This window comes from Centrocercus urophasianus, unplaced genomic scaffold, assembly GCF_019232065.1.
Source record: "Centrocercus urophasianus isolate 14NV4802_14NV808 unplaced genomic scaffold, USGS_Curo_1.0 seq_11, whole genome shotgun sequence".
NCBI lineage: Eukaryota > Metazoa > Chordata > Aves > Galliformes > Phasianidae > Centrocercus > Centrocercus urophasianus.
In genome coordinates, this window is record NW_024884253.1 from 83,655,604 (window position 1) to 83,676,745 (window position 21,142).

At 46.4% G+C, this 21,142-nt stretch overlaps 1 protein-coding gene across 9 annotated transcripts in view; it reads left to right on the forward strand.

The window, feature by feature from the left end:
* Positions 1–28: 28 nt before the first annotated feature.
* Positions 29–21,142, forward strand: part of ATXN1 (ataxin 1) — a 198,822-nt gene continuing 177,708 nt past the window's right edge. For 5 of the 9 annotated variants that reach the window (XR_006172165.1, XR_006172166.1, XR_006172167.1 and 2 more), the window contains exon 1: positions 3,768–4,773. The gene's annotated coding sequence lies outside the window, so the exon portion shown is untranslated. The other 4 variants (XM_042840029.1, XM_042840031.1, XM_042840030.1 and 1 more) reach the window with 4 other exon arrangements.

The window sequence follows — 21,142 nt, forward strand, 5'->3', positions numbered from 1 at the left end:
CCCCCCCCCCCCCCGGCTTTCGCGTGAAGTAGGATCCTTGAGCTGTTGCAGAGGCAGCCAACTGCTCCATATTTGGCTTCTATTACACATTTACATACTGGAGAGCGGAGCGGCAGCGAGCGCTGTACCGCAGACATCATTTCTACTACAGCGGCGGAGCGGCCCGCAGCGTGTACCCGCGGGGGAAGGAGCCCATATACACACACACATATTTACACACACACATTTACACACACACACACAGACCCCCACCTCGGGAGGACGGCGGTGCGCGAGTCTCGGTCCGACCCCCCCGCCAGCCCCACCTCCACTGACACTTTACAGTAAGTGCCTTTTTCTTCCTCCTCTGCTTTCTGCCCCCCCCGGTCCTCCTCCTCCTCCTCCTCCTCCCCCCCGGTTTCTCCCCTTGTTTGGGCTGCGGAGCCACCCGCGGTTCCCGGCTGGAAAAACACGGGGCCGGGGGCGGCTGTGTTCGTGTGTATGTGTGTATATATGTGTATGTGTGCGTGTATGTGTGCGTGTGTGCGGGGGGGGCAGCGCTGCGGCCCAGCCTCAGGGCCCGGCCCGGGCGGGGGCCACGACATGGCCGAGGGCAGCGGCCTGGGCCCGGGGCTCGTACGGCCCTCCCGCTCCACCTCCTCCTCCTCCTCCTCCTCCTCCTCCCTTCTTCCTCACCCCGCCGGTGGCCGCGGTGGACATTTTGCGGGGCGTGTGTTTGTACCCGTGTGTGTGTGTGTGGCGGTGCGGTGCGTGACGGGGTGCTGACACGGCCCCTGTGTGTGTGTGTGTGTGTGTGTGTGTGTGTGTGTGGGAGCGGGGGGGCCGCGGCCGGGCCGCACGGCGCATGTAGTAGGGGCTGGGCGGCCGCTGAGGGTGAATGAAGCGAGCGGGCGGTGGAGGAGGAGGCGGCGCTGGGACGGGGCTGTGCCCGGCGGCCACCCCGCGCCGCCGCTCCCGGGGCCCGGGCCGCCCGCGGACAACGCCCGGTACCGCCGCCGGGGGAGCGCGGGAGGGAGGGCCGCGGGGCACCGCCGCTCGGCCCCGGCGCCGACCGGAGCTCGGGGTCGGGTCGGTGTTGTTCGATATCCCCCCCTCAGCCCCGGTAGGGCCGCGATTCGCGAGCGCGATTCCTGGGGGTACCGAAGTCTGAATTAAAGGCGCTGGGAAACGTCAGCGCCCGCTGTGATAGCGATAATAACGTGACGGAGCGGCGGCAGAGGAGGAATTACCGCCGGGCGCTAACGGAGGAGCAAACGAGTCGGAAGCCGTTATATAATGCGCCGTTCGGCGCGGGGAGCCACGGCTGTTTGGGTGCCGTTGGCTGCACAGCAGGCGCTCCGCGGGCAGCCGTGCCGAGCCAGGCGGGGGGATACGCCGAGCCCCTCCGTGCGCGGGGCAAAGCGCGTCCGTACAGCGGCACGCTGAGGGCCTTTAATTTCGCTTTCGAGCCCTTCCGCCGCGGGATCGCCGCGCCGCGCCTCCGGCCCTTCCCCCGCGCGGTCCCGGGCTCTTCTCGCAGCCCCTCGTCGCCGGAACCCGCCCGGCCCCGCTCCGCCGAGCGATGTGAGCGCGCTGCCATGGCAACGGACGGCCCCGGCCGCTCAGGTGTGCGCGCGCCGTGTGCCCGGCCGCCCCCGTGCCGCGTGCGGACTGCGGGAGGAAGGGGCGGCGGTGCTCGGGGGGCTGCGGGCGCGCGAAAACTTCGCCGCTGCTCCCCTCTCCCCGCCCGTCCGCCGTAGGCCGCGGGGCCGTCCCGCGCCGAGCCGTGACATTACCGGTGGGAATGCTCGGTGCTGCGTGACTGAGCAAGGAGCTGTGTGTTGGGGGACGGCTGGCTTCCTGCACCCTCGGTTAAAAAAAAAACCGAGGGGCGTACGATATAAAGATTTTCTTATCGGCAAACAACTCGTTGCTGGTATTCCGATTTATTTTATTTCGCATTGGTGCTCGTTGAAATACAGCAGAGTAATAGAGTGGGAAACTTTCCGCCTCAGACAGCGTAACGCCGTGACAGAGCAGGCAGTGCAGCTCCGCGCTGCGTGCCGCCCTCCGGGAGCGCTGAACTGAAGATCTCATGCCGGCCTTCCCCCCCGCTGCCTGCACACAGGCGCCCAATCTGGTGCTCGATCCTAATGCCGTGGGCCTGGAGCGGCTCCAGGGGCTGCTTGTGAGCCGCGCACACGGTGTGTATCTGGGGTAGCTCCGCTTGTTGGACCTCGGCCAGGCACAGAGCAGAGTAGCAGAGCTCAGGCGCTGATCCGCTGCCTGAGCCATCGTTTCTCCAATATCTTTCTACGGCAAAAAGCACCGTGGGAGTTTTGCCCCCTGGAGGAGCCGCGTTAGCCACGTGCAAGAGCGGTGAATGACTCCCATTGCTAACCGCACGTGCATCCACGCTGCTACAGAGCGCAGCCCGGAGCGTTTCACATCTCGGTGGGGAGAAGTTGCCAGCGCGGTGCAGCACCGGAGCTCTCAGGCAGCCCGTGGGCTGTGCTGACCGGCCCTCTGTGCCCGGGGCTCGATCCTAATGCCTGCCTTTGGTGGGAACGGCCTTCCTCTGCGTGCCGAGGGGGCTGGAAGGAGGGCAGCCCGTGGAGAGGAGTGGTAGCAGAAGGTGAGCGCTCGCAGCACGGTTGCTGTCGAGCTGCCACTGCATGCCCGGTGTTGCTGGTGACGTGCTCCATGGAGAAGTAGTTCACCGTGTGACAGAGCACAGCAAAACAGTTACTTCGAAAAGGCCGTTTGTGTGTAGTTAAGAGACTTCCTGCAAGTACAAGACGCAGCTCTTCTCCCTGGCCTGGTCTGATTTACTTAGAGAGGCTGAAGGAACTGGTCTTGTTTTAAGAGACATTTACAAGAGGCCTGGAATTTCACTTCACCAACATTTTTATGTAATAGATCCAGTGGCCTAGTTTCATCTTAATTAAGAAAATAGACGTTAAATGTGCTCACCTGAAAAGCAACTGCTGATTTAAACATTAGGATGTGAAAGTGATGGTCTCAGTGCCATGCCTAGCTGAGCAAAACGAAGGCCTGGTTCTCCCCGTGCTGAAGTTCAGCAGCACGTCTGAGTAGAGGGCAGCGAGGACTGTCGTTGTCATTGCTGGTGCGGCGCTGGCTTTTGTTGTGGTGTGCTAATTGAGGGGAAACGCGATGAAGAACTGCAGCGGGGCTTAAAGCAAACGCGTGTCAGAATGGCGAGGGGCTGCAGCGCTGGCTGCGTGCAGGGCTGTGCGGCAGGGCTGCCTGGTGGGCACACTAGGCTGGGTGGGGACTGCACAGGTACGGTCTGGGTGCTCTGCACGGCTCGGGTGGCAGATGGAGCTGTAGGTCTCCTCGGAGGTACGGTACCGACTGCTATAACAAATACCAACACAATTAGCTGAAGAGGCAGCAGTCTGACAGGCTTGGCACAGGTAAATGCTGCAGTTTGCTGAAACGACGTGCTGTATTCCAGTGAGTGCTCTGTAGGAAGTTGTATGCTTAGCCTGAGCTTGCAAGCCAGAAATCCTGATCTCATTCGGTTTTACTCGGTCAGAGGCACAGCATTTTGGAATCTGATGTCATACGTGCATCTTGTTCGGTGGTTTGCATTTTTTTATGAGCTGAAGTTTTTTTACACGGTTTTGGCTTAGCTGATTGGTGATGGATGCTTCTAAATGGAAGAAACTTTGCAGTCTCCCAACTTTTGTGGAAAGGCAGAAACTGGATCTATGGCTGTAATTACTTTTTGATCCCCCTGCAAACACTGAGAGGGTAATGCTGGATGCTTTCTGTTTTTCCCCTAAAAGCTGGAGTCTGAGATGGCTCTGAAACACATGCAAATCTGTGTGTGTGTATTGGTCCCAGTCTGCAAAGTTGCCTTAGTACACGTCCCAGCGAGGGTTTTGCTGAATGAGGATTGATTAAAGAATCTATCTGGAGTTAAGTATGTGTGTAAATCCTTCCATAAATAGGGTAGGGACGAGTCAGCGTGCTCATAAACTGAAACAACAAAAGTGCTTCTCAGTGAGGGAGAAATGGTCCCACTAAATCCTTTTATTGTCCCAAGAGTGATAAAAATATTTGGTAGGATTCCAAGTGGGGGGGAAAAAAAAATATTTTGTTGAATATGTGATGTCAACAGAATGTCAGTGCTGTTGCTCTCAGTATTTTTACTGAAGAAAATTCAGAAATAGAAGAAAAAGAACCATGCTGGCAGCATTGGCTGCTGTTTACGTTGTTTGAGCGTTTGCAGCACTGTGCACTGGCTCTGATGTGCTGCTGTTAAGGACAAGGTAACGCCACGTTCCCCTGGCTGACTGCATTCACCCAATGGCAGCAGTTGCAGCAGTATTCTGAGTGGTGCCCCTCCTCAGATACAGCACAAGCCAGTTCTGCTGGCACTGAAGTCAGCTCGACTCGCTTATGGTTCTTCACCTCGTCAAGATCACATGTAGGAAAAGAGCACTCTGTTGGAATATGTGGGCTACATTCTGTGCTGTATGTGTGCTGTCTGCGAGACTGAATCTATAGTTTATTTGTGCTTGAGTAATAGCAAAGCAACTGCTCAGGCTTCATTAGAGTGTCTTAGGGTGCTGCCATTTGAGTCTTACCTGTGTTTTTGCTTTGTTTTCTTTTGGCTCCCACCTCCTCAACTTTGGGACCTCCAGTCACGCCGCAGGCCGAACCAGACGGGCGAGCAATACAAGCTGTGAATTTATTGTTGACCCCTGCAGGACAGTGACCACCTTCACCGTCATCTTTGCCGTACAGAGATGCGCTGTCAGTAAGGTGAGGAAGTGCTGCCTTTTCTTTTGTCTAACAAGCATGCACTGTCTGCAGCAGGTTCTGGTCAGCACAGGCACCTGAATGCAGTCCGTGCCGTTATCTACCTGCAGAACGTCTGTACTTCCCGTGCCTGGCAGTAGAGCTCCTGGAGAAACTCATCATAGAAATTCCATTAGCTCTGGTGACTCAGTTGGGTGACTGACAGGACAGTGGGTTCCAGATGAGTGGTTTTATGTATACCTCAGGTCAGAGTATATGCAGTTACTAAAGATTGTAGCACGAATGGAAAAGTTTTACAGTCTTTGATTTTTTTGTTGGTTAATACCACAAGTATAATTATTATAAATCCTCCCCGTGCTTTTGTGAACATTTTTAGCAGTTCTTGTTCCTAGCAGCTCGTTTGACTTTTCAGTATCCTGATTTCCCTTAAGCACTTAACTTTGCCTGGCATGAGGATGCTTCCCAGATAGCTGGTCACTAGTGATGTGCTCGAGTGTCTTTTACTCCAGTTTCAGGAATGTTTTCAGTTCTTCTGACTTTTTTCCCCGAAGTTCTGGAACCAGACAGGATGGAGTAGCACGCTCAGCTCCCTCTCCTCTTTCTTACTTCTCCTTCTTGTGTGGCTGGGGGAAATACCTTGAAAGAACCAAGTTTAAGGGCTCAACAATCGTATTGCCAATAAAAAGAACATAAATTTTTATTTTATTTCTTTAATCTGATTGTCATTAAGCCAGCTTGGTTTTCTGGACCTGTTTCATGATTTTTGAGTGCTTCAGATTGGCAATGCTACTAATACTTTTTTGGGGGGGAAAAAAAAGACAAAAGTCATAAAAAAATGTGACGTCTCTGAATAAAAGAAAATTAAATGCAGCAATTACTTGCAGAAGTTAAGGTGCTTTTTTTTCCCCTTTATGCAGCCAGAAAACTCCATTACTATAGCATTCTACATATGAGGGGTTGTCCAGAAAGTCTCTGTTGCAGAATAACTTTCTAATATGTGCAGCATGTCAGAGAGGTGTGTGGCACGTAATTTACATTTTATTATGGCTGTGGGGTAGGGTGCTGTGCTGTAAAGGGAAGTTGTCTGAGCAAGCCGTTACATGTAAAGACATGCCTCTTAGGGTTTACAGATGAGCTGGAGTAGTGGGGGTGGACTGATGGGCTCTATGCCCCTTCAGAGCAATAGGAGATTTTTGGTTGAACAGCCAGCCCAAGTGCCTGTGCACTGACACATTTCATCTTTCACTTTTGGGACAGAACTGACTGGGTAGCTGCTGTGGGCTCGGGAGATCAAATAGAAGGGAGCTCTCTGTTCTGACAGCGACGTTTTCACAAAACCTTTCATTTTTTTCAGAACTGACACAGGTTTTATGAAGTTGTATTTATTTGCACAGACAATTACCACAGGACAGCTTTCTATCTCTTAACTAGAAGAAACGATTTAAAGCGTATTGGTTGAATCCCGTGTGAGTTACCCGCAATGTATCTCTAAATCACTTAGAATATTTTAGCATCTGGCACTTCCTGCGATGGCATGAGAAAAAGTATGTTACGTGTTGGGAACAGTTTGGATTAAAGAAGAAATAACCTAGTTAAGTCTGCTGCAGTTGTCTCGGTTACAGCGTGAGAGGAGGGCAGGACTGTGCTGCTTTTTTTCAGTATCAGTGCAGTTTGAAATGCAGCGTTGTCTTCTGGCCTTCAGATCAGATCTTTTTCAGCTCCTTTTCTTGGACGTGCTGTCTCAGTCACTGAGCGTGGGTTCCTCTATTGGCCTTGTTAGTTAGTGCTTATTTTCTCTAGGGATCGATCAAAATCAGTCCTACTGTATGAGTAAAGAGAAAGTTACTGAGATAGCGACTGCCTGCTTACAAGCGTTATCTCTTACAAGTGCTTGATTTAACAGAAGGGAACTCAAAAGTAGTAACACGTGAAACAAACATGACCCAGAGCAGCACAGTGATCAGCCACAAATAGGTTTCATGAATTGAGATCGAGCACTGCATGCTCAGACCCAGCATCTTTTCCAGCGCTCACATTTTTTTGGCGGGGGGGTGAAGTATCAGCAGCCCTGCTCTGTTCTGTGCAGACCCAGGTTATCGCCACGAGTTCTGTCCGAGGGATGGAACATCAGGCATGCTTATTTCACCTGGCACCTCCAGTATCAGAGCTCAGAGACTCTGCTTCAGCCCTGGTGCCCCCCCACGTGCGTTTGTACTCACAGAAGGAGGCGTGTGGCTGCAAGGAGTGAAGCCGCTGCGGTGTGTAAGCTTGAGGCGTGCCTGCTGCTCGGCTTCAAGCAGCTTTCCTGCAGAGTCTGCAGAGCTCACTGCCTGAATGAGGACACTGGGATTAGTGAAAATAAAATCACATGTGTTGAGATATGGCTTTTTTTTTTTTTTTTCCATGATTCCTGACTTCAGTTAATTTTAGCCTGAGCTAAAAAATGTTGAGTTATTGTTATTTGTTCAGAACTCGCTCTGCCTCCTTCCACGCAGGCAAATGACTCAATGCTTTCTTTTAAGCAGTTGTGTCGAGAGGGTTTTGCATGAGGCACTGGATGTTTGAATAACTGGAGTGTTCTTTTCAATCTTTTTCACTGTTGAGTCACTTGATATCTATTAATCATGTCGTAGTATCGGGTTGAATTTGCAGCCACAGCCTGTTTGTAAATTTTTATTGCTGAATTTTCCATAAGTATATCTGCACACTACCTGTTAGGTACAGAAGGCCTAAGCTGTGCTTTGCACAGGCTTTTGGCTGCCATTCTCTGTAAATGAACAGCAGTCTGTCCTCTTAAAATATTATTTACTGAATGTAGAAAGAGGTAATCGGTCTCAATATTAGTGTGTCCAAAGGCAATTTTTTGATTGCCATATCGGTGTTCCTTTATCACGGCTGATTTTATTTCCTCCCTCTTACGCTGTTTATCAAGGCCTGCAATGGCTGTAGGGCTAAAAGAAGGCAGCAGTGGAGACTGTGAGCACATTAACAGCACAAATGAAATGATGATGTGAACTAGGTATAATTGGAGAGTAATTAGAAATCATTTTAATTTTTTTTAATTGTTTGTTTTGTGGCTGAGTGAATAACTCTTTGATAAATTGAATAAAAAGACGTGAATGCAGTGTCAGATGTTGGAGATGAGGCCTGGTCACCTCCCCAGCCCTACCCCATCACCCCCGTGGTGCCCTGCTCTGACTTTGCTCTGCTGTTTCCTCAGCAGATGCTGCTGTAGCCCGATGTCAGATTGACTGGAGGTTTTGTAACACTGTCTGAAGTATAAACAGAGCTGGCTGCAGTGACTTGTCTAGATGGAAGTGCTAGGCTCTCATTGGTAATGTGATATAAGCCAGTGCCTGAGGTTTGATTCACCTTCTGTGATATGCTGTGGAGATCTGTCCTGTGCTAGCATTACTTTATAGTGTGATATTTTGGCTGATGGGGCAAATATTAGAGCATGTGCTGAGGGTCAAAATGCTGTGATTGCCATCCCTGATCTGTAGTTCTGTACAGGCCTCAGCATCATACATGCCCTCCTCCACTTACCCTTGGTGTGTTTGGTAATTACTTCTTTAGTTGTTGGTGAGTTAGCAGTGAGCAGTTCTGTTTGGGACTAGCTGAAAGCCTGATTTAGGGGTTTATTGGCTCACTCTTCAGTCTATAAAAAGCAGAGAAGTTTAAGTGTTTCTTGTTTGTACTGGAATGTGGTTGTGAGCGTTACCACATTTTTGTTTGTCAGGTACCCATGCATGAAGGCCCTTCAGGTTTTGCAAATTGAACGTTTCTGTGAGATGATCTTCTTGAAGAAAGTCAGGCTTTAACGGAGAAGGCTAAGTACAGAAAGCAGGCTTAATCCCTGTGAATTTGTGTGCCAGGGAGCGTTTTCTCGTCGGTGCCGTCCTTGTCGGTGTCACGTGGAGCAGCTGAGCAGGGAGTGCCTTTTCCGCTTACTATGATAGTAAATGCACTTACCCTCCTCCCCAGCCCTTGAGCACGTCCCCTCCCTGGTAGCAGCCTGTCTGCATGGCCGTCTGTCCCCAGGCAGTCAGACAGCAGGCGATCCGCAGTGTTGGAAAACTCATTGTATGCAAAGGGAGAAAATCTCACTGGCTTATTACAGCACAAAAAGTTGCAAATTAATTCTTCATGTACCGCTAGTGGTTAAAAACCCATCGCGCTAATCATATGAAATGCATTTTTATTTACAGATTAGTAGGCTCTACTCTGACATATGACTAACAGGGAAGCCCCTCCCTTTAACAGTTGTATGTCATCTGCTTCAGAGAACTAATTACTTGGCAATTCCCATTTGATAATTCCCTCTTTATTTTCTGATGAGTTACTTAACAGTGATGAGCTTGTTGAGCAGAATACCGTGCTTAATCTCTGCTTGAGAAACTACAGTGTGGGCCTGGGGATATCATTGTTTTCTGACTGCTGCTTAGCCTTGCCTAGGAATGCTGAAACCATACTAAGGCATGTTAACAGTTCGCAGTTACCGGTAAGCTTAATGGGAGCCGTGCACAGAGCTTCCCAGAACATAGAAGAAGGGTTTAGATTGCTGTTGTGGTGTTGTGGTTGCGTTTTAAAATTGTATCATCTGCAGACAGGATGTTAAATGCATCATTTCTCTAAAAATCAAAATGAAGCCAAACGCGATTTAGGAAGTACACGTTTGTGTCAGAGGTATCTCCTGTGCATCATTAATCCTCTCCACTGCAATGATGTATTTTATTGGGAATTTTTTTTTTTAATCACCATTTTCCCATAATACGTATTTGACAGTTCAGTTGATAGTGGTAATCATGTTAATATTTGATACTTAAATAGGATATCACTGTGTTTTCCCCACTGTTACCTGTTTTTCTTTATCTCCCCCCCCCCAGCCCCTTTTCACACTCTCTGACTCCAGTGACCACAGCAACCCGTGTTTCTGGCTGGGGAATGCATTACAAGCCTCACGCTAATTACCGCCTTGCAGTGCTTCCAGAGGGTACCTGAGTTCAGCAGCGCTTAGCTACAGCACCAGGCAGGGGGATTTGTGGGGTGAAGGGACATCAGTCTGCTCACGGCTGTCCTGGGGAGGTCAAGGTGAGCCTTCCCCTCAGATCGGGGCTCAGATGGGTCCCTTTCAGACCCAGCGCCTCTGAAATTCAGCTGTGTCAAACCGCGCCATTGAATGTGATTTGTATTTTATCACCAATTTTAGTAGAGGAAGGTTTGTGGACCTGTTGCAGTCACTTTGACTATCTGTCAGCGTTTTCGTGTAGGTAGTAACATCAGAAGAATTAGATTTTAACCAGTCAGGTGGTATAAGCTGACAACTGAGTTCTTTTTCTCTTGCACTCGAACGAGAAGTGTAGTATTTGGTGTATGAGATCACGGAACATTGCATCATACAGCGCGCTGATTTATTAGATGTTCACACTGATGTCTTTTGGCCAGTTACTGGTAGCTCTCTCAGGGGTTTATGTTATCATTGACAAAAATACATAGTTGCACATGTTTTTTGTAAAATTAATCAGAGGAACAGTAATCTTATGAAGTGTACAATTTAGAGCAGATTAATCTACTTTAATTGTGTTCATGAAGTGCATCAGCTATAAGATTTTTAGAAAGGAATGTTAATCAAGTTGATCAAAGGTAGCTTGAAGTACAGAATTCAAATGCTAACTCAATCACATTCTTTCTGTTTGTATATTTGCTGCCACTTGGGTGATTTTTTTCTCATTTTTAAGACAAACATAAGGTCCATTTTACCGCTCTCTGATCACTTTCCTCTTCAGGCTTAGCAGCACTGCCTTAAAGATGCCTCTGCTTGGGCAGCATTGTGTATCACTTTAGGCTGTGCTGAAGTACCGTAGATTTGATCACTGGTATTTTCTTCCCTTAGCAAGGGATGCAAATTTCCTTTTGATTAAAATTGAACTTCTGAGTGAAATATTTTGCTGCAGATGTACCAGTAGTGATTGTCCTTACACAAGTAAAACACTATAGTATGGATATTGTGAACATCATCTCTTAGTTATTACAAGACTTTAATTTCATACCAGTGTCTTAAAATTTGAGCATCCAGTTTTAATGAACAAACTCCCAGACCATGTCATTAATAGGTGTGGAGATTAATCAGAACTTCAGTTGTTTGGCAGTGTCAAAAACCAAAAAAGTGAAATGGTGCCACCCCATCCTGCTTTACTACGGATGAGGGACTAATCCATCCTGGACTCTCTGTTTCTCTCCTTTGTGTTCTCCTTGCCTGCATCCTCACCAGCTGCTCCAGCCAGGTTACCGGCACTCCTCTGTGGGCGATAATTCTCCAGGGCTGGTGTAAAGGCCAAAGACAAATAAGTGGGCAAACACTTTTCTTTTGCATCTTCTGGTTCGCAGAACTGAGGAGATGCTTTAACTTTCACTTTAGGTCTCCTCTGCCTCCTCTTAGAATCAGGAATGAGTTTCAAGTTTCCTACTGTCAGTCTTAGTGAACTGTGTTATGGATTAACTTAAAATATAGGTGACACTATGACATTGGAAGGACTGAAGAACGAATCAAAATCTGTATTTTGTTCTATGTTTGTACAAGCTGAGGGAATAACTCGTCCCAGTGCGTGGTCTTCCACTATGAGGCTGCCACAAACTGACAGGGGTACAGCCTGGGATTTGTTGGTGATCACGACCTTATTTTGATTGCAGATCTGTGGCAAATTCAGGAGAAACTGTGTGCACTGACTGAGTGAAATAAAGTTGTGATAATAAACTTCCTGAATGACATTTGTTATATGACATTACTGTCCAGATGTTGACATCTGTTAAGAAAACAGCCAGAATGGGCCCTAAGTAAGATGGATAGGAGGTATGTAGCAAGCATCTGAAAGGTGTAAAATAGCAGCAAAGAAAGACAACAAGGACCTGAACTTGCTGAAACGTCATGCTGGTTGAAAGGAATGGAAGAAATGCAAACTAAGACATGCTTCTGCTACGTTAGCAGCAGCACTGTGCAGTCTGTTTGTTTGAGCTGTCAGCGGGCTGGCTGCAGTGCTTGGTGCTGTTTGTGCAGCTCATGCCCTAGCTGGTGTGCCTGTGAGACCAGCAGTGCTGGGCAGCCTGAGCTGCAGCACAGCTTGTCATGCTTCTTGCCTGTGTTACAGCAGGGTGCTCCACTACAGCCAGCAGTGGGTAACGGGTCTGGTGCCTGCCTCTGTCCTTACTGCTGAGGTTTGAGTGGAATGCTTGCGTGTGGTGGGCTGTAACAGAATGTGGCATCTGGCTGTGTGTCTGTGGGAGGGCTGAGGCCCTCTGATGTTGGAGCTGTTGGTTTGCTTGCTGGTAGGATGCTGCTTGGTAGTTGAGTGTTAGCTTGATTCTTCCTTCAAGTGAAGAGAGAATGAAGACTGTTCCTCAGTCAGCTGTCCTCACTTTCTGGCCTTCATGTGGATGTGCTGGTGAATTAGACTCATCTTCATACAGCCAGCCAGTATTTTGCCCAATCATCCTTCTGTCCCGCTGTAACCTTTCCCTGATTTACTCTCCTGTTGCTGGCCTGTCAGTTTCTCTTCTCACCTCCTTCTCTGCGGAGTTTCTTCCACGCTCAGCACGCCTGGCAGCTCCTGACCCACTTGCAGGGCACCCACTCCACATTTGCTCCCTGCGCAGTGCTTTGCTGCATGCTGCCCTTCTTTGGGCTCGCCCTGTGCGTGTGTTCCTGTGTGCCCAGAGTCCATTTTCGCTTAGAAGTTTTCAGTACCTCGGTCATTATCTGCAGAAGGGCCAGTTTGAACATTGTTTGATCTCCCTCCCTTCCTCCTTAGTCACAGCTGGGTTCTGAGCTCTGCAGCCCCGATGATGTGTCAGGACAAGCCTTTCCCTCCGTACAGCCCTCCCTTCTCCTCACGGGGAAAAAAAAAGCCTTTATTTCTTCTCTGGAGCGGCGCATTGGATTGTCAGCCTTGCCTGCCCCTGCCAGTCCTCCCTGGCTGGCAGCTGCAGCGTCTCTTCAGCTGGCACCTTGCTTTCCAGGCTGGTCAGCTGGTTGCTCACAAACCGGGCGCGTTTATCTGTTTGTATAATGTTACACGCTGGCAGTTTAAAAGTAATTCAGCTGTTTTCTCTGTAGCTGGGCATGAGCCGGGAGGCACCCTCTTTGGGTTATTTGTTCCTAAGATAATGGGGTCACTGTTACTTTCTTGTTGTACCATGTGGTCTGCTAGTCAGAGGGCTCTTACTGTGCTAATAGCACAGCTTCAGTCATTAACATTAGCGAGCTTTAAAAACGTGGTGTTTTGTACATATTATACTAGTGGGACAAAAGTAACGGCCTGAGCTGTTTTTCTTAAATTTCCAGTCATTTTCATACTGGCAGAATGCTACAGTAATAGATTGCAAAACTTTCGAGATAAAAGGTAAACTGAGCCAAAAAAGAATGTTTGAGAAGCACTTAATTCAGTAAAAGAAAGGGGAAAAAAAATTGAACATGCTGTGCATTCTGAGTGAGGCTCTTCACTGAGGGAAGAATTCCTTGACTGCTGTGGAGAAGCACAGGAATGAAGTACCCACTGAATTGAGTGAAGTTCACAGGAGGTATGAAGGGAAAAATGCAAGGCTTGCTCCCCCCCACACCATTTTTTGTGTTTTTTTTTTTTTTTTAATCTAAATGTTTTTGGCAGCCTCTGACTACACTGAGTATTTTGGTTGATGAAGTTTGGAGGTGTTTTTCACAAAAAACTATGCTCTGACTGAAAGGAAAGCTGTCAAAAATAATGCCCGCATCTGAAAATCGATGCTTGTGGGTAGCACCAAAAGAGTTACAGACAAAAGGAAGTTGTGGGAAAAGAAGCATTATCCAAATGAAATCACTCAGCATTTTTCAGACAGCACTGCACATAGTTAGATTCGCTTTTCCCATCTGTACGTAGTCTCCCAAGGTGAGAGAAGTATCTGGCGGGAAACAGCCACAGCAAATTGTTACGGGGAGCTCACAGTTAGGAGTTTCTACATTCCCATGAAAAACAAGACCAGACTCCATATTGATGGAGTCCTTTTAAAGGCAGCGCCCTTTTAATCAGCAAACAGGTCCTCTGCGCATCAAATAATTAAAAATAGAGCAAAGTTTTGGAACAAGGCGTCTGGCAGAAGCGTCTGTACTTCCATCTGTGCATGATTAGCAGAATGTTTCATGATATTTAAATAGCACAAGCTTTGCTCTCTTTTTTATTATTTGTTGTGCTGAAGACCTGTTTGCTTGTTAAGTGGTCTTTTTTGAATAGTTACTGGCAAGGAATCAGGAAAGTGTATGAAGGCATCTTGTACACACTGCAAATGCCAAATTGTCCCTTTTTTCCTTTCTTTTTATTCTTCTTCTTTTTTTCTTTTTTTTTTTTCCAAAAAGGCACTGCCCTTACCACTTTCTTTATATCTCCTGCTTGGTTTATAAAATTTCTCACAGAGCAGTTCGTTTCAACGGAAGTGTGGCGTGTATTGTGGTCATTGCCCACGGAGTAGAGTCTCATTGATACTGCTATTGTTTTTGTCATAGTGTTGCTCAGAGGCAGGTTGTATTGCCACTACGTGCAAGGGTACAGTTGCACTGTGCGTGGTGGTTCAGATCTGCAGCTCCTGCGAGCTGTGCTGGGAGCCGCACATCTAATCTGCTGGGCACACTACTCTGAAACCTTACCCTTCCAGCAGAGACGTAATCAGCCAAGTAACAGCTTTCCAAGTGTTTTTGCGGCCTTAAACTGGGACTCCTCCTTGCTGGCAGTCGTTCAGTGCTGGATTGTGTGCTCTTCATTTCTGGCTAGCAACAGCGCTTTGCAGTCGTAGCCACTGATTTGCCTTCTTACTTACGAGTAGCTTTTTTGTGTGTGTTTTACTGTGACCTGTCCTATTAAGTGTGCAGTTAAAACAAGCTGCTGCCTAGATGCAAAGTGCATGGCTCTGCCTGGGGAAAAGCATGAGCATGTGGGCAGTTTATGATGGGCAAATGCCCTGTTAGGAGCTGGCAGGGAGCTCTGATGGCTCCGAGGTCCTTTGTGAAGAGCTGGTATTCAGCCTTTGGACAATTTATGTTCTTGGATGGGCATGGAAAATAAAAGCGTTTGTGGTGTATGCAAGTGGGGTTTGGTCTGTAGCTGAGTTCTGTTGTATTTTGCCTGTGTGCTTGAGAAGGGCTGTGGTGTGTGATGCATGAGTACTGACCTGGGTCATCTCTTAACTTCTGCTCAGGACTTGAAAAGAATTTGTGGTTACTACCAAGAACAAATCTGTTCACGTGCCAAGGCAAGTGTATCAACTTTGTGTGTTTGTTCCTTAGACAAAACACTGAGAAGCTTCTGCCCCAGAGAGAGAACCTATTGCCGGCCTCCTTGCTGGGCTCCCCTCACTTAGCTGGTGCCTTGATTCTGATGATTCTGATGATTGTCAAGCTTTCTCTGTCTTAGTTTGTATTAGCTTCAGCAGAGAGCTTTGAGGTCTCATCAAGTTCACTTCAGCAGAATTACATCTCATGCAGGTGGGCAGAGTAGTTGGACATCCTGTGGGGCGATGGCAGGGCTGTCTTGCATACTCTTGTCCATCTTGTTCTGCTTCTAGGCATCTGGGGAGGGAGGCCTGAGGACGAGTAAGTGGGTATGAAGAACTCTTGGAAGGGGAAGAGGAAGAAGGACCGTGCTTTACTGTGATAGCTGAGGACTACAGATGTCCCCATTCCTTCAGCTAGGTCTCTTAGAAGCATTTGCACTTGAATCTTTCTTACATCACTGCTAAAAACTGTTAATGTTGTACCCCTTAATTGAATTATTGTAGAGCTGGTTGTTGACTAAGCAGCGTGGTGGGCCTGGTACTGACATCCTTCCAGGAGCAGACAGGAGAAGGCAGACTCAGACTCCTTTGGGAAATACGTAAAGTTGTGTCGGTAGGTTGCTTGAACTAAGCCAAGTTCTGTTTTGCTCCTAGTACATGTTCTCAGAATGTATCATAATGGTTTATTTGGAACAGCTTCAGCTTATGTTGTGAATGTGAATTAATTAACATTAGTATGAATTGCATATTGTGGAATGGAATTTGTTTTTCTGTGTCTTCTGAACACTTCTACTCAGGCTACTTCAAACACTTTAAAATAATGTGTCCAATTATAATATGCCTATGCATCTGTGGGCTAATGTAGCTGTACTTCTGGAGCCCACAGGAGACCAAATCTAAGGATGGTTTCACTGACTGGGATGGGAAGAATACTGGCTGTGATGTTAACACTACTCCTGGTACGTTTTAGAGAGCATCAAGACACACTTCTTGTGTTGGTGGACTGGATCTTACTGTTTATTACTTCATTTATAACTCTCAATGCAGTGTAAACAGAATGATGACGAATCACAGGGCACATTATTCATTAACTGTTCAAGCCTCATTGTTGCATTCCTGGTCCCAATTATTCATGTCGTGGCGTACTACATGAAAAACCTGCTAGCCCTTGATTTCCTGCTGCAGGACTGAAGCTGCCTTTTACCATTCTGCAACAGCATGGTGTAGCAAAGTGGGTAGACTGTCTTTCAGCCCAGGGTGGTGGGATCCTGTTGTCTATGTGGAAAATGAGGGCTTTATTAGTTGTTTGCAGGTCTCTGGAGGGGAGGGAGGTGGTTTGTTTCACTCAAAAACAATTCCTCTCAGCTGGCTAGAGAGGAGTATGGATAAAATCCAGCATACAAATGTCCCCAAGTAAATGGATTATAATGGAAATGTTGATGGCCAGTCAGTATAGAGATATTAGCAAGCATTTATGTAACTCAAGAGTTGTTGACTACTGTAGACGTGTTGTTTTAGGCTTTATTCCCACTGGCGTCCCTCCTGTTGGCTTTTGGAGGGTTGGGATCAGACCCCTTTGGCTCGAATTTGTGGTGAAGTTAATTAAGACTGAAAGAAGCATGCACATTCTGAAACAGTCCTGCAGTTTCAGGGAGGAGAACAGTGGAAATAATTGACCTCTGCAATGATACTGATACTCTGTGGTATCATCAAGCCATACAATGAAAGTAAAACTTTCCTTGAGTTATTTGGAATGTTTATTTTGACCTTTGGCTTATAAAGTTGCCTGTTAGTGGAAGGCTGGACATGTTTTTTGTGCATTCTTCCCAAAGCTGTTTTTTGACCAGGATAAAAACTCATTCTGTAATTAACCTTTCTGTACGCCTTTCTGAATGTGAGAATGGACATCTGCTATTTTCAGTTGATGTTATTATATGAAGGCTTCTCTACAGCATTGGCAGCTTGGAAGGAATGGCAGGTTAGTGCTTTCTCAGCTGCACTGTTCTGATGTGTGTTACTTCTGAAGACACCTATCTGTTATAATAAAAATATTTGTAACCCAAGGTTAGATAATTACAAAAGGAAAACTCAGTGCTGAAATGGAGAAAAACAGGCAAAAGGAAAGCTTTGTTGTTTTGTATTTTTTTAAGAGCAGTAGAATTAATGTAAGAAAGGATTACCTTTCCATAAATACTTAAAAAATCCTTGGTGGCTTGTTATATATGAAAATTGCTATTGGTTGTGGAATATGTATGGACCGAAGTCTGAAGCAATAAGTACTGCAAACTCAGTTGAGATTCAGATCTCAGTGGCACTCCAAAGAAGAGAATGAATGGTGGCTTTGCTAAAACAACAAAAGTCAATTTGGGAAAACGTGTGAGTACTGCTAGAAAAGCAGAACAATACATCTCTATGTAAAATTGCATAGGAGTGGTGTAAGTGCTGTTCTGTCACAGTTAGGGCTGTTGAAATAGTAAGCAGGTAGCAGAAATTTACTGTTTAATATTTCACAGATAGTAATTATTCTGAATGCTTTAAATAGTACAGGAAATGTAGTGTCACAAACTTGACATTTGAATATTAATATTGATACTGAAACAGTCTCACCACAAAGAATTGTAGGACTGCAGGAGGAAAGACAGCTTTTTCATCAGATAAAAACACAGCAGTTCTAAAGCCCTGCAGATACGCTGAAAAAAATGCCAAATGAAAACTGGGGCAGAACTGTCTTTCAGGTTGGGGCAGTCTGTCTTCAGTTTGGGGAGTAGCCCTCCAGAGGTAAGCTGAGAGTTGGTAGCAGAGAAATCAGGTGTTTTTCTTTGTTTTTTTCTTTTTTCTGTTGTAATTTCCCCATCACCCCTGCTGTTTGATGAAGACTTTCTCAAAATGGTCGATGGCATGGACCTACTGAGTGGATTGGGGGTGCTGGTACAGATCCACGAATGTGGCTGGGTGCAGAAAGATTCAAGAAGTTGTACTGCCTTCACTGTCCAGTCTCAAATTCACTTGAAATATGTTACGAGTTATCTTCTGTAGCAGCCAGATTAGGCTACAGAGATTTGGCTACTGAGGTCAGATTTGGCTAGGGAGGTCTTTCTTTTCTAAGAACAAAGTAGGGCTGGCTTTGTCTTCTTCTCTTTCTCTTTTAACAAGGGCCGACTTTCTCTTTTCCTTTCTTTTCTTCTTTTCTTTCTTTTTTGTTTTAAACAAACAAACATGCTGTCCTTGTGTCTGTGTGCAGATGAGTGTGTTTGCACATCCTCTTACTTGAAAGTCCATTATAGCTTACCTTCTTCTTGTAAAAATATGTGGTACTATCAGAGGCAGTACAGTGTTTAACATGAAAACACACAGTAAGGGGCAGCCTTCATACACGAGGAGGCCCAAGGACCATTGCCTCTTTGCAGTCACAAATTAGCAAACTTCCTCCAAAGAGGATGCAAAAATAAAGGTTGAGACTGGTGAAAAATCCCTGCTGATCCTGTGCATTGCAGACAGAACAAGCCAGCAAGAGCCGAGCCTGCACGAGGAACCACAATATTCCTATTTATGTTCTGTCTTTCTGTGTAGTGCAGTGTTGTTATGGACGGTGCTCTACTGTTGATAAAGCTCTGATAGCTCTTGCCAATTCTGTTGTTACAGGTAATGACTTACCAAGTTGTCTCCGTAAGTACTTTTGCAAGCAGTATTGCTCTCCAAAATTCCCTGTCATGGAGTATGTAGGGCATGTTTTTGGCCTTACTGTGCTGGTGTAGGTTGGCCCAATTTGCAGCTGGCTGTTCAGCTGTGTGCGTGCAAGCTAGTTAATGGAGTTTTCTTTCTGCAGGCAGGAAGGAAAAGTTTGTCGGCCTCCTTTCTGAAAGTGCTTTGGTACTTGTGACTTATTTTTCCCTTCAAATAAATGTATATCTTGCGCTTTTAGACTCTTGTTTTCGGATATGATGAATGGTAACTTTTATCTTTAGAATATGCAAATGTAATTTTAGCATACTTCTGCACTGTATCATACTCCTCCCCGCACAAACTGCTTACCAGACAATTCAGAAAGATAGGTATGTATTCAAAAAAACATCATCATCAACAACAGAAACACCAAAAAAGCCACCAAACCCAAATATAATCTATCTTCTGAAATGTTTACGTGCTCTGAGGTACTTGAGCATATTTACACTAAAGATGCACCATTCGGTATTTTCAAGTGTAAGCAGTCTCATTTTTGCTAGCTGGTGCCAGTGGCTTTTAACTTGCCCGAGTTGTTAGCAGTAACAGGGACGATCTTACCTCTGTGAAGGAGATCTGGGAAAAGTAGTTGCTAATACATGGAGATCTTACTCTCTAGGGTTGTACCGTTTGTGAGTTGATTGGCAGCATATACAGAGCGGATAGAAAACGTTGCTCTGGAAGTGTTCCAGTTTGTTAATATTTTGAAGTCATTTTGCATGGGTATGGATGCAGATGGTTGTGTGGGGAGCCTCCAGAGCAAGAAGGGAGCTGAAGGGGAATCTCCCATACATGAGGTTAGGTCTTAACCAGTAAATTTATTTTGTAGCCAGCTATCCACCTGTCTATCCACTCTGTTCTAAATGAGAGCCTAGCAAACAAAGGAGATTTTGTCCTATTAGAAGATGGGTTGCTGTTGCAGGTGATTATATAGATAGATGTGTTTTACTGTTCTACTGCCTGTTCCTAATAGCAAGATTGAGAAAGGCATCTAGATTTTGAACACAGCCTAAATGGGAGTGATCATACCCCAGTACTTTTTTTTATGTTCTATACTTGCTCTATTTATTTAACTGTTTCTCTAAGTATCACCTACATCTAATGGCAATGGCGAGACAGTAGGTTAAATGAATCTTTCTTTTTTTTTTTTTAACCTAGTATAGCCAGTGTTAAGGACCCAGAAGTTGTTAAGATAACATTAATCTTCTGACTTACAGCCTGAACGTACTCCCCTGATATTGGTGCGAGTTAATGGAATTAGGATCAGACCTTTAAAGAAAAATAATAATAAAAACCTTAAACCCCTGAGTGGAGTATCTTAAGAGCTGACCAAGTTAAAAATGTGAATGAATAATTGCGACAATATACCTAATCTTCAGCTAATGTTCATGGTGAAAGGAATAATCTTCTGTGGAGCTGTGAGTGGTCAGTGTGTTATAGTGCATCAGGGCCCTGTTAATCCATAGACTACTGACAGAGAATATGGTAGCAGCATTAAAGCATGCCTTAGACAGCATGCTTTTATCTTTGCATTGTTGCTTAAAAGTGCATTCTGATGTGTCATTGGGGATATATGTAGTCTTGGAAAACTGTTCCCACTGTGGTATTTGTGTGCAGTATGGTACGTGGCCAGGATGTACACTAAATATTCAAATCATGTATGCTGCAGAATTTGTGAATTTCCATTTTAAAATACTTGTCATTTCTGGAAATACCCTGAGGTGTAACTGTCCACAACTTCCCTTTACTAGGTAATTATTAAATATTTGCTTTCAAAGCTGGCAAAGCTGAGTCATTAGCCAGCTGGGGAGTAGGTATCTCAGCTAGTGGTTTTCAAGCCTTGCAGTCAAGACTAACTCTGCAAGTTTTCTTCCTATATTACTGTCTCATTCCTTATGCATGTGAAGCAGCAAAGTGAGTTAGCCCAGAGTCCTGCTGCCTGGGGTGTGCTCACTGCCTGCCTGCCTGCTCTGGGCAGTGAGAGAGGGCTGGGTGCTGCATCAGAGCCTCCTTTCATAGAGTCTGGAGAAGTTTCAGCTATTATGTATCTGAACCTTCAGGAGCAGATGTTGAATTGGGGATGGAGGTCTACCTGTCTGTCCCGAAGGGCACTTAAGAGACTAGGCGGTAGGTTATTGCAGTGTTAGAGGCCTCCTGCTTGAAACTGTGAAAGCTGGGGCCTTGCCTAATGTTGACGTCTTGTTTTCGAGGAACTGGGAGCTGCCTGGAGTTGGACAGCCAGGTTTGCATTTTTCTTGCCTGCTCCTGCCCCCTCTTTGCTGTTGAATTTCAGTGGGGCAGGTTTATTTCATGTGTGGTGCACAAACTTCTGTGAGATTTTTGTGTGATAGAGCCTTAG